General features: G+C 37.3%; 1 long non-coding RNA gene across 2 annotated transcripts in view; it reads right to left on the bottom strand.

Annotated features, from left to right (window-relative positions):
• Window positions 1-2,196: 2,196 nt before the first annotated feature.
• LOC140520376 (uncharacterized) overlaps window positions 2,197-15,776 on the bottom strand; it is a 15,318-nt gene continuing 1,738 nt past the window's right edge. For both annotated transcript variants that reach the window (XR_011972480.1, XR_011972481.1), the window contains exon 2: window positions 2,197-2,688. This is a non-coding gene — a long non-coding RNA (uncharacterized lncRNA). The remainder of the gene's footprint in view (window positions 2,689-15,776) is intronic.

Below are 15,776 nucleotides of genomic sequence, written 5' to 3' on the forward strand. Positions count from 1 at the left end.
GTATAGAGGCCTTCATTTGACAGAGTAGGAAACAGGCTCACAGAAATAATATGAATTGCTCTCAATTCATAAGTCATCAATAGCAGAGCCAGCATTAATTCCTGGTTTTTCCCAACGATAAAATTAGAAGCTTTTCCACTATTCTGTGTTGTCTGATCAATAAATTTTTTCTTTTATCTTGCTATGGTTCTCATAATATCTTTGTCTCTTTCTGCACAGTTGCATTTCTATATGGACACAGCTATTATAAGGAGTCACTCTCTGGGAGGACCTGGGGAAGGAGACAGAAAGATCAAACACCTATAAACACTTAAGAGAAGACACTCTACTTCTTTACCAGTTTCTTCTTCCTTGTAGTATCATAGCCCTTCTCACTGACCCCTATATTTTCTAACTCCTACAGACAGCTGCAAGAAATATTAAAGCAGGAATCCAGTTATGGGCAGAAACTGTGTACCAAATGAGCAAAGAAACATTTCCTGATCCCAGCACTGCTCTATAACTGCATATCATGGAAAATGCAGTTTCAAATATATCAGAACTGCCAGTGACAGACACAAAGAGGTTTAGAGAAATAAGGTGCAAACTAGAATTTGTATAACACTTTCAAGTTTGGAAAAACAATTTGTGTATGGGGGTCCCCCAAATTTTAAGCTTTAGTGGCTTAAAACTGCACTAAAACTTTTGGGACACACTACAGTTTTCAGTGATCATTAAAATACAAAAAGCAGTACATTAGACAATGGATGGTGGAAAAAGGATATGTGTGAGTGGGCAAGTCAGGTAGTAAGAATGAAGAAAAATCAATGGATAATCCAAGTGCTACACTGGCATTCATGACATGACCCAGAGATGAAAGCCTGTGGCACATTGGGTTGCTAGCTCATGGGAGAATATAGGTAGGAATCATATAGGATTAGAAGGCAGGGCTAGGTTGTGATCTTTGTTGCTGGAGGCTGTTCCCACATTGAAGAGGGCATGGAGCCTCTGAAATATTGAGATTTAAGAACTTTTTTTCAGTTTCAGATTGTATCCATTCATTTCAGTAATGAAAACAGTTTTCATGGTGGTCTTGACTCATACCTTTCTCCTCCTGTCTTGATCCTGTAACATGCCTCATCTGAAAAGGAAGTTCTGAATTCTGGGAACAAATACATTCCCCTTTTGTAGAGAAAGATGATGTTGCTAACCCGTTATGAATTGAGTAGGCCTTTTGAACTGTTTTTCCCTTCATGGTTTTTAATTTGTACGGGACAACCCACTCCCTACTTAATCTTCATTATAATCAACAGCATGAAGCTTCTTTAGCAGCTGGTCCCCATTAGGGATGTGGGTATGGCTGTAGAACTCAACTTTATTATGTTTTGTTTTCATTTTGAAAGTCTTCCTTTGCTATAAGCCTCCTCCAATCTGTCTTCTTGGTACAGAGGTAACCATGGACTCTCAAGATCTCTGCCAATTTAATGAAACTCTGGAAGATTCCAGTAAAGCCTCAACTCTTCCATGCTAACAGATGTTCTATGTATCTATTGTCTGAGGAGCAACTAACTGAGGCTAGAGAGATTCATTGCCAGGTAGGCTGAAGGATTTTGAATTGTTCAGTTGCAGCAACCCTCAAAGACCGCCTATTAAGTCATACAGGGGCTCTGATCCATAGCAGTTAAGGCATACTCACTGAAGAAATCACAGGTCCTTAAGGTGTTGAAGAAGTGAAAATAATTGACCATATGGTAGTCACACTTATGGCTCTAATGTCATTAACACCATGCTAGAGTATTTGTCAACCAATGGAAATGTCCAGGGCCCACTCAGGGCTCTAGTCACATATGAATAGCAGTGTACTAGCTAGTTTTACTTTTAGGAGGCAAACTCATGGCAGCAAGGTGCTAAAATTTATAACTTCTAACCTCTTTGAATAAGGTGCCTTTAAATGAGTATTTTTCACTTTTAACAGGAAATATCTATTTGCTCTCTGGTTCCTGGCCCCACATTTTGCATGTAGAAATATAGTAAACCATGCTCTAAAGCCAATTCAATTGAAATTGAAATTAACATGAAAACATTATGCTTTCTGATTGTTTTCTTTTCTCTGACACAGTTTAGATACCTGTAATCCTATTTGAAAAATGCATTCGTTTTCAGGCGAGCTTTCTTATTTTCTAAAACAATGCACGTGGCATGAAATCACCGAGCAGCCAGAAGAGTTAGACTTTTAAGTTGCAGGTGGAATCCAAATGCAGAATGAATATCTAAAACGCAGCCATATTCCCAGTGCTTGCATGTCATTTCCAAGCTGCTCTCCTGTCTCTTATTTCTTCTGTTGCTATTGCCCCTTCCATTGGCTCACTAACGACTCTCTGCCTAATTTGCGCAATTTTCCCTGTGATATTAGTTTTCATTTTTTTTCCCTGTGAGCAGATTTCTCCTGCCATATGCTCATTTAATCCTAATTGTGGTGTGTGAACATCTTGTGCGCTTAGTAGTAACGTCCCTTGAGGTTCAGCAAAGCTGAGGGCTATGTGACCCTTGAAACCATGTCAGAGTGAGAATTTCAGCACACCAGGACTCTTGGCTGGACCATTTTCATTTCTGCTACGAAATCAGACAGTGGCCAATGTTTCTTTTTCCTTCTCTTAACAAGAGCACCATATTGTTTGGCTGCTTCCAGATTACATCATGCTTTCACACCTGTTAGGAAAAAAAATCGCAATGTAATGTGTTTTTTAAAAGTTTCATTTCCCTGAGTGCAAGTTCCTGAAGTTTAAAATTGGCAAGTGAAAACTGATTGAAGTGATACCCAATGTTAGGCATGTTAATTTTTTAATTCCATGTAATAGGGAGTGGTAGTTTTGCAGACCTGGCTAGCTGACAAGTTGTTGACAATTCTCAACAGTAGGTCTTTATGGGAGCATCCTAAGCAAGGATGTTTTAAAATGTGGAACTTGTCAGTGGAAAGTTTGGTTTCCATCTGCTAGACATTATTCTGCACTGCATCAGTGCTCAAGGAGGAAGAAAGAAGGGGATAGGCTGAGTAACAAATGATGAAGAATGTGACTACAAATAAGTATCACAAAGTTGACAAAAGACATAATTTAAATTAATGAGAGATGCGGAGAATCTTGTATGTTATAGTTATTTTGAACACTTTTTCTTCCTTGTCCAGTGAATATAGATGGAATGCTACACCATTTAATTGCAGATCTGATCAGGGCAGAGCAATGAAGGACTGTCTCTTCCTTAGTCCTTAGAAGCTATGCATCTCTTGCTCAAGATTGCTTTAGCTCCTCTTGCTACTACATCACATTGTGAACACTTAGTTTGTAGTTGTATACCTGTGAAACCTGGACTGTATAAGATTTTACTACTCCCTCAACAATGTATTAATGAGCCTATCATTCTGCAAACCCTCCATCATGGACCACTGCCATTTTTCATCATCTTTGCCGATTTTTAGGGTGTGAGATGAAACATCAGGGATGTTTTGATTTGCATTTAGCTTATTATTAGTTATTTGGAACACCTTTCATGTGGTTGTCAATACTTTGCAAATTTTTTGAGAACTATTTGTTTGTATTCTTTGACTGTGTATTAGAGAATGACCATTAGTCTCGTGTATATGTATTGTTTATATTTCTTGGGTTCTAAACCCTTAATAGAGAAATTTGATGCAAAGTTTTTCCTCATTCAATTGCTTTCCTTTTTATTTTAGGTGCATTAATTTTCTATGTAGAAGTTGTTCAGTTTCTTGTAATTAGTTTTCTGTTTGATCTTTCATAATTTCCTCTATCTCTTGTTTAAGAATACATCTCCTCCCCACAGCTATGAGAGGAATATGATGGGATTTTCTTCTAATTTTTTTAACATATTTTATTAAGGTCACATATTCATTTAAATGTATTATGGAATAGGTTACAAGGTGTTAGTCGAAGCCTTATTTCTGCCAGAAATGTCTATTATTTTTCCCAGAAGCTTTTTTAAAAAAATAAAATTAAGGAGTTCATCCTAGGTAATTTACATTTTCCACTTTTCAAACACTTGAATTCCATTGCTTCTGATTGTCTCTTTTCTAGCCTATTCCATTGATCTAACTCTCGATTTCCAACCATTTACAAACAGTTTTGGCGATCATTGCTTTATAATATAGTTTGAAGTCTGGAAGTACTTTTCCTCCTTCATTTCTACTTTTAGATATTTCTCTTGACATTATTTCTCTTGACATTCTCGATATTTTGTTTTTTCAGATAAATTTTGTTATTACTTTATCAAGTTCTGTAAAGTGAATGTCCTTCCCTTGACAATTTAATGGTTATGGCATTAAATATGTAAATTAAATTTAGTAGCAATGTCATTTTTACTATATTGACAGAGCTTAGCCATGAGCACTGAATATTCTTCTAGCTATTTAAGTTGTTTTTATTTCTTTAAGGAGCACTTTGTAATTGAGTCTATACTTTTTTTTTAGCACTTTGGTAGATTAATCTCCAGACATTTTATGCACTTTGTAGTTATTTGGAATTGGATTTTCTTTTCTCTTATTGTTTCTTATGTATTTTAATTATTATGTAGAAATATTGTTGATTTTTAAAGATTTATTTTGTAGTCTAAAACTTTGTTGAAGCTATTGTCTTAATTAGTATCTTTGCTGATTGTAGGATTGCTCATCATCATATGATCAGCAAATAAGGATAGTTTATTTCTTCTTTACTCATTTTTACACCTTTAATTTTTTCTCTTATTGCTATTGTTAGCATTTCCAGAACTATATCAAATAATATTAGTAGGCATCTTTGCTTCACTCCAGTATTTATTGGAAAAATTCTGTTCTATTTCCATTGCATATCCTTGCTTTTGGATTTATATGATTTTTATGATATTAGAAAAAAAAGAGGTCCTCAGTGTTTATACCCCATAGGGCTTTTAGCATAGATGAATGTTATACTTTGTCAAAGACTTTTTCTTCATCTATTGAGAGAATCGTGTTATTTTGAATGTTTTAGACTCTTTTTATTGCATTTTGGTCTGAAAAGGAGCCTTTATACATTTGTTTGCAATATCCTTGTGTCCTAAATCATGATCAATTTTTGTAAAAGACCTATGTGGAACTCAAAAATGTATATATACTTTGGATTCCATAAGTCTTTTAATTCTAATTTTTCCAGCAATTTGTTCAGTTCCATATTCTCCCTTTTATCTTTCTGTTATACTTAATCCAAAACTGAGAGAGGGATATTGAAGTCTCCCATAAATATTCTGTTATTGTCTATATCTTCTTGTAACTCAATTAATATTTCTTTTATGATTTGGAAGCCAAGGAATTTGGAGTGCATAAGTTTATTAATTGTTATTCTTTTAGTATAGCAGTTTCCTCGTCCTTTTTATTTTTGATTGTCTTTGCTTTGTCAGATGGCATGATTTAAACTTCTGCTTTTTTTTTTTGATTCACTTGATGCATAGTAATTTTTTCTGTCCTTTCAGTTTTATTTTGTGTGTTCATCTTTGTTTTTTAAATGTGTTTTTTGTTAGCAACCAATTGTAAGGTTTTGTTACTCAATTGGTCGCTCTTTTCCATTCTTTTAGATTGTTCAATCTATTTCACATTTATAGTTATGTAATGTCCCAGGCCCATTTCTCCTCTGTTGCCTTCCTTTGACTTCTCCCTTCACTCCTGTCTCCTTCTGTACATTTAGAAAGAAGTCTCTTACTGGTGTGTATACTGTCACCCTTTTTCTGGTACTCTCCTTGACTGGTGCATTTGTTTACCTCTTATGCATTTCTGTTGTCTGGGATTGTTTGAGAAGCTAGTAATCTTCACTTCTATTTTTCATTTTAAAGAATCTTTCAAATGACTATTATTGAAGATCTATTTTTTTCATTTACAGGTAAATTCTGGTTTTCAGGGTAGGTCACTTTGGGTTTTAAGCTTCATCATTCTTCAAAATATATAACTCCATTCCATCCTGTGTTTTCTGGTAAGTGTAAAATAGTCTTGTGTTATTCAAATTTCCTTTCCTTGGTATTTGAAGGTCTTTCTCCTGTTTGCTTACAGAATATGATTTTTCTGGATTGAACTATGTGGTCTGGGGGTTTGCAAGTTTTGCTGTTTTATTTTTCTGGAGATGATCTGTGAATTCTTTCAATTGGTATTTCCATTTCTGTGTTCAGAAGTTCTGGGCAGTTTCCTTGTATTATTACTTGCAATATGATATTTAGATTTTTTGACTGTCATGTTTTGGGAAATCTATAATCCTTAAGTTGTCTCTTGTTGTTTTGCCTTCAGGGCCAGCTGGTAGTGCAATGGGTAGAGTACTGGGCTAGGAGTCAGGAAACCCTGAGTTCAAAACTGGCCTCAGACACATACTGTGAACCTGTGAACCTGGGCAGGCCACTCAAGCTCTGTTTGCCTCAGTTTCATCAGCTAGAAGTACCTACCTCAAAGGATTATTGTGAGGATCAAGTGAGATAACATTTGTATACAATGCTTAGCCTGGTTGCTGGTTCTTAGTTATTCTTATATAAATACTTGTCCTCTGCCTTTCACCTCCATGCATTTTATCTTCAAGATCTGTATGTTTTGCCTGAGTAGAAAGCATATTTTCCTTTAATGTTGTTATTTTTTTTGACTTCTCCTATTCTAGAAGAGGTTATCTTCTCAAATTGTCCTTCTGGGCAATTGCCTTTTCATTTCTTTGCATCTGTATTCCTGATCAATTGTTCTCTCTTTTGTTCATTTAGCGACACTTGCCATTGCACATTTAAGTTTTTCTATTCTGACAATTATTTTTGCTGTTTAGGCCCATAAATTCTGCTCTCATAATTTTAATATCTCTTTTAAACCACCTAGAAGACTGTGTTGGAGTTCCTGGATCTCTTCAGTTTCTTTAGGATCCTCTGTGTCATCAAGTGTTGGATAATTTTTGTTAGTTTTGCACTATTTATCATAGGTACTTGAACTCATTTGCTAAATTTGGAGGTCATGTTTCTTTCTGCTGTTAGTGCTTTTCCTGTTGATTTATCTGCTTATGTTAGGGTCTTTGAGGTTCTTTCTCTTTCTTTCTGAGAATTTTTGGTCATGTTAGTCTTTTTTTTTTTTCTCTCTCATTTTCTTCTATTGATCACTTTCTGACTCCTTTCTTTCTGATGGTGGTTTCCCTGGGAGTTGAATCTCCAAGCTTTTCAGTTTACTCCCTAGATCTCTGGTCTGAGTGAATTTAGGGGAACTAAACTAACCTCACATGGACGCTGGTCTCCTTCTCTCATGCTTAGTGGAGTGCTAGAAACTTCCCACTTATTCCTCCCCTTCCCTTATGGTGTTCTGTCTCATTCTCTCTGTTGCTTGGTTCTTTGGCTCAATAGCTCAGTGTGCTATTATTGTATCCAGGGGGTCATTTCTTTTTTTGCAGTTTAGATCTTGAAGGCTCTGGGAGGGGGTTGGGGTTGGGTTGTAAGTTTAGGCTTCCTTTCAAGTCCAGTTATGTGTCCTGCCTTAATATCTCTATTGCTCTTCTATCCCTCAGAGATCTTTTGCTGGAACACTGTCCACTGAGACCTCAGCAAAACTCCACAGCCTGGAGCCCATATTTCCACAATATTGAAAAGAAAGAGGGAGGATGAGATGAGGGGTTTAATTTTGTTGCAAATCCGTGGATAGTGTCCTTGGGCTGACTAGTGCAGTTTTGCTGCCAGTAATGTAGTGAGTAGTGGGCAAAGGTGTTAAGTGAGCTTGAGGTAGGTATCAATTAATGATTTAAAAAATATTTCTTATATAGAGACAGCTGAAGTTGCTTTATATTTAATACAGAATTTTGTTTTGGAGAGTTTTGACAGGTCTTTTGGAAAGATTGTGGAGATCAAAAAAAAAAAATCTAGTCCTCCATCTTATTGGCATCTTCTGAAATCTTTTTCAAATGAACTTATTTCCTATCATGATTCCCTTACGTTGTACTATGAAGTTGACTTTTTGACTCCTCATGTAATACTTTACATTTCTCCCTATTGAATTTCCTCTAATTAGATTCAGGCCAACACTGTTACTACTATGAGTCTAGACTTTTCACCCATCGTGTTAGCTCTCCATCTGAGCTTTGTGCCCTTTATGAATTTAATGAGCATGGCACTGATACCTTAAATCAGATACTTAATAACTATGTTAATTAAGCAGCACAGATTCCGGGGGACACTACCCTGGAGATCAGAGGCATTATGGTACAATGGAAAGAATAATAGATTGGAGAAGGGGATCTAGATTCAAATACTGGCTATGACTTACTACTTGTATGACCTTTTACAAATGGCAACTTTACTTCACCTCCCACTTTCCTCATCTATAAAATTAGGGGGTTGTTGAACCAGATGATGTCTAAGGTCATGTCCTGATCTAAATCTGTGATCTCATGATTTTCTGTTAAGTTTACATGGAACTGCTCTTGGAGACCAGCCATTCAAATGTATTGAATCTAATTGTTTTACCATCCAGTCAGCCCAAAACATTATCTCATAGGAATATCTTGTGTAACTTTGTCAAATGTTATGTTAAAATCTAGGTAAAGCAGATCTACAGAATTTCCATAATCTATGTATAACCCAGTCAAATTAATTGAATATATTGATTTTTATTTTAAGTGACTGGGTCATTTCTTCCTGGTAACACTTATGTACCTAAAGCTCTTCTCAGGTACTAGTTGATGACTATATCAAATTATCCTTTACTTTGATACATTGATGGATGGATGACTGAATGAATGGAGAAAGCATTTATTAAGTGCTTTCTGTATGCAAATTACTGTGCTAACTGTGGGAGATACAAATAGAAAAAAAAAATAGAAAGGGAGAGATATATTCCTTTCTCTCTAAGAACTAACATTCTCATTCTGATGAGGACTTTTTCAAAATTTTTGGCTCCCCAGTACTTAGCATGGTGCCTGCTAAACATAGACACTTGTAAAGTATTTGCTTGCTTGTGGATATGTTACACATAAGATGTTTCAGTTAAAAGTCTGACAGAAAGGATCTGTGATCCTTATGATGCAGTGGTGATGCATAAGGCATCTTCTTTAATGTCATTTCCACTGATAAAATCATCTCCATTTGATAATGCCAAGGACTTTGTAGTGAGAGCTTTCTTTTCTTGGTTTTCAATAGCTATGGATGCTAAGCACAAGTAGTTGGCAGGCTCTATTTCCAACAGGATTGCTATGGCTTCAGGGGCTAGACTGGAAGCAGAGCTAGTGGTCTTGGAGGACTCTGTCACTCACAGGGCTCTTGGGTTTACCTTCCCATTCATGTCAGTTGGTAATTGGCTGGCGGTGGTGAGGAAGGTGGCCTCTATTTCCCAGAGATTACTCTCTTCCTTGCTGGTTTTAGGACTCAGACTAGAAGCAAGTTTTCCTCAGGCATCTGTGATATCATGTGAGTCGTCCCTCCAGCAATGCATATTACAGTCATTCCATTCCTGCCTGTCCTGGGTAGCTTTTGTCCATGTCTTATTCATGACAACCAATGAAACATCCAGAAATAATTTAGATTTCCAAATTTGTAGTATTTCATTGACTAGGTTCTCATCATTATATCAGATGGACGTCAAAAAAGCAGTTATATCAATGTGTTAGCTATGTATTCTATCTCACATTCTCTCCCCTGCCCCCCCCCCCCCCCATCTGGGCTCAGTTTGTACCTGAACTCTCAATTTAAGTCCCAGAAGGATGACTGCTCCTACTCTTAGGGTCCTAGGGATCACCCTGTAGGTGGTTATTCTCTTAATATTATAGCTAATGAGCTTTCGCTGATGTACTTTCTCTTAGCAATTAGCCAGTAGATTAAATTTTTAGCAAGGGTATTTACTTAAATGGAATAGTAAGGAGAGTAGTTACAGAGCATTCCTTCCCCACACCCCCCAAAATCTTGGGTGCTCTCTTCTACAAATACACACAGGAGGAAGAGTATGAAGAAACTTAAACTGCATTTGTAGTGTGGCATATATGACTAGGGCAACTCTGAATTCCAGACCTAGAGATCCTCTATGTCCTTTCTTTTCTGGATGATCCTCTGGAACTTTGCTATGGAGCATGGCATCAGTGATGGATGAGTCAATTCACTGTTCAACTGGCTGCCTCACAGGGCACGAGGTTTCCGCTGGATTGGCAGTTCAATTGTGTTTGTTTCTTGTAGGGCATGGTGTCTGAGCTGGTTAGATCAATCTGTTGCTAAACTGGACTAGACCAGTCTGCTGCAAGGTAGCTGTTGCTGGACCAAGCTAGACAAATTACACTGGTGCTACTGGATGCTACTACTGGATGCTGGTACTGGATCAGGAAGGTCACCAGGCTGCTAGGTCATAGCTACCTGGGCTGGGCTGGGCAAATCTCTTAATCCATGGCATCTTCTTAGGGCACAGGTTCTCTGCTAGACAGATTAATCCACTAGACTCCTTGGACTTACTCTTTTTTTAGTTCAATTCGATAACACTTTATTAATTGCCCATTATATGCCAGGTACTATGTTAAAAACTGGGGATACAAATAAGAAAAAAAGATAATTCCTGCCCTCTAAAAGCTTACAGTCTAATGGAGGAAAACAAAACACAAAAGGATGCTGTAAGGTAGGGTGGGGGTGGAAGAAGTTGCCTAGTTCAAGGGCATGATGATGGTGAAATGATGGGCAGCTCTAGTCTTTCATCATCCTCTGCCATTTACTTGGTAAAATTCACTCTCTTTAGATGGAGCGTTACAGTGCTCTTTTTTGGGGATGGCATCTGTTCTTTTTTAGCTAGGACTACAACCCTTTGCCTAGTATTAGAAGCCTTTCCTCTGATTCATTCAGAACTTTGTCTCTGAGGTTTGCCAAGCCTAGACAGGAAGTGGGAGAGTTCGAACTTTTCTTGTTTAATATATATATATATATGTATATATATATATATGTATATATATATGTATATATATACATATGTGTGTGTGTGTGTGTGTGTATTTTTTTCTTCATTCAAGACCAGTTTCTTCAACAAGGGACTCTTTCTTGGCTTATGATCACCAGTACTGATACAGTCAGTTCTACATTTCAGACTCCTTTTAGCTTCTTATGCAGAAGAATGACCATTTACAAAGATATAAATATAGTGTGTGTCATAGAGGCAAGTTCATTGTTCCCATGGCCTCTTTATATGGAGTTGAGCTTTTTAAGCATCAGATACTTTTCAAGGTGTGGAATGTTTATATCTCTTCTGAAAACCTTACCCCTTAAATTTTAGTGTCTCTGTCTTTTAACCCTCCAAATCTCCAGCTTTACTAAAGTTTCACTGGGGTGCACTATTAAAGTTATACTACCACTTTAAAGTGAGGTTGGGGCAGGGCTGTTTAGATACAAATTGTAGTTTGGTATAATGGAAAGAACGTAGAACAGGGAGCTGGAAGGCCTTCTTACTAGTCCCAGGTCTTCTATTAATTTTTTTTGGCTTTGGGCAATTCACTACATGTTTCTAAACCTCAGTTTCTCACTCTAGAAAGGTGAATTTTGAGCTCTCTTATAACTCAGCAATTCTATGATCTAATAATTGTTATGTTTATTGGATGTATGAAGTTTCTAAGAGCAATAATTAACATATTAAATGACAGTTTCTATCCAAAAACACCATGACAGACTTGAGCAGAGTTTCTTAACTTGAGGGTGATGGGTCTTCAAAGAGTTCATAGACAGGAAAAATGAATAATGATGCACTGTGCTAAGTGATTTTTGATGCTCTCAAAGACTCTGGGAGATAGGTGCTCTTTTTATCCCCATTTTGTACATGAGGAAATTGAGGGAAATAGAGGTTAAATGACTTGCCCAGGGTCACAGAACTAATAAGTGTCTGAGGTCATATTTGAACTCAGGTTTTCCTGAATACAGGTCCAACATAGTCTACTGTGCCACCTAGATTTCAGAGGGATCTTTGAACTTAGATGGGGAAAAAAATTGCAACTTTATTTTCATTAAACTCTAACTTAAATTGAACATTCCTTCCAATTATTTAAATGCATTATTATGAGAAGAGGTCCACAGATTCCCCAGATACCAGAAGGGTCCATGACACCCCCCCAAAATTTAGAATTCCCATTAAGTTAAGAATTTTGAATGTTGATCAGAATCCTACCAAGTTGGAAATCAGAAGGAGTAGATGTGCAGTCTTACATTTGTGTTTACAAAGTCACCTTAATAGTAAAAGATTGGGGAAGCAGTTTTAGACAGTTATTTACTTTCAAAAGATATGGAAATTGGACATGGTGGTATATACATATAATTCTAGATACCAAGAGGGCTGAAGCTGAGGCTGTTGTATCTCATGAGCTCTGGAGTTCTGACATATAGCATGCATTATTGATAAGCTCCAGAGAGTGAAGTACTATCGGGTTGTTTTAAGAGGGGGAGAATTAGTCCAGGTTGGACACAGAGGTGGTTAAAGTTACTGTGCCAATCAGTACTAGGATCATACTCTTGAGTAGCTCCAATACTTCAAATTTGTGGAATGGGAAGACCCAGTCATTTTTTAAAAATTGAGATATAGGAACTTTAGATGATTAAATGTCAATACCCATTGGCAGTTTAATTTGGCAGCCCTAAAAACTTAGAAGACCCCAGGATGCATTTAAGGAGTCAAAACTTTTAGGACTAGCAGTAGGGTTATATCATAGATTTAGTGTTGCAAAGGACCTTTGAGGACATTGAGTGCAACTCTCCAATTTAGTATATGAAGAAAATGAAGCATACTTAATAGATGTGCCCAGGGTATACCACTGGTAGAAATCTTAAATGGTATTTGAATCCAAGTTTTCTCAGCTCTAAGGGGAGAGCTTGATTCACTGTACAATGTTCTGAAGACGTATGAGTACAAATCTCATGGCAATTAAAGTTTCTTCCAAATCTGAAATTCTGATATTTTGTCATTCCATGAATAAGGAGGCAAATTCCACTGTCAATACATGGAGTCTTATGTTCTGTTGTGGGTACCATGTTTTAGAGAGACATCAGTGCTCCAGAGAGCATATAAAGGAGGGCTACCAGGAAGGGGAGGATCTTGAATACCACTCATATGAAGATGAGTTGAAAGAACTGGGGACATTTAACCTAGAAGACAGGAAACAGGCTAAGTGGGAGGGATAATGACAGCTATTTTTAGTGTTTGAAGATCTGTCATGTACAAAATAAATTAGATTTATTCTCTTTTTGGCTCCAGAAGGCAGAACTAAAAGCAATGTGTTAAAGTTGAAGTGGTAAATTTAGGCTTGATAGTCAGGAAAAACAAATTAACTCTTTAGTAATTGGATAAATTCATAAGGAATGGCTCCAGAGGTAGCACATTCTCCCTCATAAGAGATCTTTAAGTAGAGACTGAATGACCACTTGTCAGGTCTGCTATACTGGGTATTCTTTTCAGGCATGTGGTAGACCAGATGGCCACTGAGGTACTTTCCAGCTCTAAAATTCTGTGATATTTTTCTTAGTATGAGGAATTTGGGAATGTTTCTGCATGCCCACTTTATCCTCTGACTCATTTGTGGGTTCAATTTCTAGCCTCCATACTCATTGCTATTCATTTTTTTCTTTCTAAATTCCCTTCCCTTTAGTTTGCTTTCCCTCAATTGAGATTTTCGAAGAAAGACCAGATTCCCACTTTTCTGGTATGATGTAGAGGGCATTCTTTTTTCAGAATGGGATGTCTTAGGGACCTTACATTTCTATAACACTTTAAGATCAAATCAAGTCAGTAAATATTTATTAAGTGCCAAGTACAATGTTAAGTGCCAGAAATATAAATATAAGAAGAAAAGAAGACAGTCCCCATCCTCAAGGAACTTAGCTTTTAATGGGAAAGACCACAAAGCTGAAAAGGAGGAAGAGTACAGAGTGAGGGACATGGAGGTGCGGAAGGGGGACTCTAGAAAGTCTAAACAGTTCCAAGTAGAATAAAGACATGGCTGGCCTGAGAATCCTCCTTAAAATGGGAGGTCTAGGAGGAATTAGTCAATCAGAGAAAGATGCTAGAGGGATGGAGGCCACTTCCAATGTGAGAAGTTCAAGGGTAAAATGAGCTTCCAGGGCAAAGAGATTCCTGGGACATGGTAGCCAAAGTATGGTTTGCAAAGCATTTCACACAGATTGTCTCACTTGGCTCTCACAAAAGCCTTATGAAGTTAGATAGTGTTATTTTTATTTTACAGGGAGAGAAAATTGAGACCAAGGAGGAGGTGTGAGTGGTCCAGAATTATACAGCTAATAACTGTCTGAGGGAGAATTTGAATCCAAGCCTTTCTGATACAAGACTTTTAATCTATTCACTATATCATACTTCCACTCAAGCAGCTGCTGTGATCCCTTCCTGCTCTGAGATTCTGGGATTCCTTCAATCTCAAATGTAGTTACATTCCAGCAAAAGTACTTCACATGGTTTTGTTTTCCTGTGAATGTTTTTTCCCTTTCTTTTTATAAAGCCAACTGGAGTAAGTTCAGTGTTCCTGGGGTGGGGTTGAGGGGTAGTAGGATGTTCCTATCTCCATTATCAAGCTGATGGGGAAAAACAAGTAAATTCACCAAATGACTTGGCTTATTTCAAATAAAGTAGATGTCCTGATTTAACAGAGTGCTTTATGTTCATTGCTAAAACACGCATGGAGAAAGGTATGCCAGCACTCCTGTGGATGCAATTAGCATAAATAGGATTTAACCTATCACATTTCATACAGACAAGTTCTATAGCCACCTGGGTAAAGCACAGCTGTTTGTCTCCTCTGACAATGGAAAGAAAGCTGGAGTGAGTTTTATAGAACTTCTGCCTTAAAATTGATCCTCCATGCAACATATAGAATCAAAATCCCAGAATTTCAGAGTTGGGAGGGACCTTAGTAGTCGGGTGGTCCAACCCGAACTTGAAAAAGAATCCCCCTTTCAGAACACCTGAAAAAAGGTCAATTGTATTCCAAGCTTTTAACTGATTTTGGCTCTGTTTTACATATTTTTATATATAGTTTGTATGACTCTAGACCTTGATCTTGACCCTAGGACTTTGCATTACCAAGTCTTCCTCTGATGCCTCACTGGGCTGTGGGATCTGTTTCTGAAGGTAATATCCAGGGAGTGCAAGGTCTGGCAGAGAAGAACAGAGGGGTATAGTGGGAATTGAAATTGGAGGAAATGGGTGAACCACTTACTACTTTATCAACTTGGCTTAGTCACTTCGCTACTCTGTGCCTTAGTTTTCTTATCCGTAAAATTAAGGAGTTGCCTAAATTGTCTCTCTGGTCCCTCCCAGCTCAAAATCCTATTATCTTGGGTTTTACCAGACTGGAAAATTTAGGCTATGGGGATAGCAATGGACTTGCCTGTCTATCAACTTAACTTTATGTTGTCTCATCAATGGCAGATTAGTTTCAGGTGAAAAACCTTGGTCGTAGCAGCTCACTACCTACTAAGGTATAAATAGGTTGTTATCTCTGTTGGTGGAGGAAGTATCTATATTGAGAAAACCACAACTCCTTGAAATTATGGGACATTTAGGTTGACATAGTGGATAAAACCTTGGAGTCAAGAAGATCTGCATTCACATCCTCACAGCCACAGACACCTAGTAGCTGTGTAACCCTAGACAAGTCATTTAACCTCTGTCTGCCTCAATTTTCTTATCTGTAAAATGGGTATAACTAGTATCCACCTCCTAAAGTTGTGAAGCTCAAATGAGTTAATATTTGTAAAATCATTATATAAATGATAGCTATTATTATGGTTTAAAATACTAAAATATGGAAATTTTGGAG

Source organism: Notamacropus eugenii, chromosome 1 (genome assembly GCF_028372415.1).
Source record: "Notamacropus eugenii isolate mMacEug1 chromosome 1, mMacEug1.pri_v2, whole genome shotgun sequence".
Taxonomy (NCBI): Eukaryota; Metazoa; Chordata; class Mammalia; order Diprotodontia; family Macropodidae; genus Notamacropus; species Notamacropus eugenii.